Here is a 1,659-nt window from a genome sequence, read left to right as displayed (position 1 = left end):
GTGCTACCTGAAAAAAGGGTGGCGGCTACCCTAGTTAGCAGCTTAAAATAAATCCATACACCCATTGATTCTCCCTGTATTCAAACTATATCAAGATTATCAATAATATTTATAACCTTGAGGCAAAAACTATATTTTGGCAAATCTACCCAAAGTATGTATTGGGATTAACTTAGGCACAAATATGTCATTATATAAAAGAAAAAAACTAGCATGCTAAAGAGAGAAATTATTGAAAAAATTATGGTATATTTTTGCATCATAATATTGTATAGCCATTAAAATATTTACAAAGTATTTTTATCCGTATGGAAAACATTGTTAAGACAATTGTGACTATGTAAATCAAAATTTCCAAACACATCCTCCACAAAACAATATAGAGCCACCAGAAAAACATAAAGCCATGTCCTTCATGTAACAAAAAGAAACAAAACACCCATATAATAAAAGACTTAAATAGAAAGTTGGAAAAAAACAAGAAATCCCAGCAAGTTATCACGCATATTAACCTCTATAGGTCTTTCCAGGGAGCAAGGACAATGCTGAAATGAGTGTGTTAATGAGAAAAGAAGGGGCTGGTAGCCTAAGATTAATCTGAAATCACAACCAGAAAGACAAAGTCCACACAAAGCATAAAAATAATGACAAACTGGGGTAGATTAGAGCCTTGGGGAAGTCTTCTATGCAGTCTTCAAAAGGCAGACATTGAAAGGTGTCATTTGTAAGAGGCAAAGTGGTAAAATAAGGGAGACATACCCTGTGAAGCCTGGGTGGTTAAAGAAATGTGAAGCAAAAGAGGAAAATTCAGGGATGGTCAAAGGTCTACCGGGCAAATGGAATCAATATCAGACAAAATAGATTTCAAGCCAAAAAGCATTAAATAAAACAAAGAACACTTTATTTTATTTATTTATTTATCTGAGAGGAAGTTTTGCTCTGTGGCCCAGGCTGGAGTTTAGTGGTGCAATCTCAGCTCAGTACAACCTCCCACCTCCAAGGTTCGAGCAATTCTCGTGCCTTAGCCTTCCCAAGTAGCTGGCACTACAGGCACACGCCACAACACCCAGCTAATTTTTGTATTTTTAGTAGAGACGGGGTTTTGGCATGTAGGCCAGGCTAGTCTTAAACTCCTGGCCTCAAGGGATCCACCTGCCTCGGCCTCCCAAAGTGCTGGGATTACAGGCATGAGCCACTGTGCCTGGCCGCAAAGAAAAGCTTAAATGCTAAAAACCATTGTCCAAATAAAGATATGGCAATCTTTAAATAGCTGTGCATCAAGTACTAAGGCCACCACCTTTATAAAGCAAAAATACAGGAGATGCAAGGAGAGGTATATAAAAGAACACTAAAAATAAGAAACTTAAACACATAATTTTCATTAAACAACAAATCAAGTGGATAAATAGTAAGTAAAGATGTAGAAGACCTAAATAACAATCTTACAGATAATATATCAAATTTTATGTCCTTGTAATAGAGACTGCACTTCTCAATTTCACATGAAACACTACCAAAAAGTGATCACATATTAGGTTACAAAAAAAAAAAAAAAATCAGTAAGTTCCATAAGGTTGACATGTTATAAACATTGTCTAATAATAATGTGATAAAGCTAGAAATCACTTTTTAAGTCCATTCCACATGGGAAATTTTAAG

General features: G+C 35.5%; 1 protein-coding gene across 5 annotated transcripts in view; it reads right to left on the bottom strand.

The window, feature by feature from the left end:
• The window catches only part of OPHN1 (oligophrenin 1), a 391,952-nt gene that overhangs the window by 102,915 nt on the left and 287,378 nt on the right, over positions 1–1,659 (bottom strand). The gene's annotated exons all lie outside the window — the stretch shown is intronic.

This window comes from Cebus imitator, unplaced genomic scaffold (genome assembly GCF_001604975.1).
Source record: "Cebus imitator isolate Cc_AM_T3 unplaced genomic scaffold, Cebus_imitator-1.0 Scaffold685, whole genome shotgun sequence".
NCBI classification, from domain to species: Eukaryota; Metazoa; Chordata; class Mammalia; order Primates; family Cebidae; genus Cebus; species Cebus imitator.
This window is presented reverse-complemented; position numbering and strand designations above follow the sequence as displayed.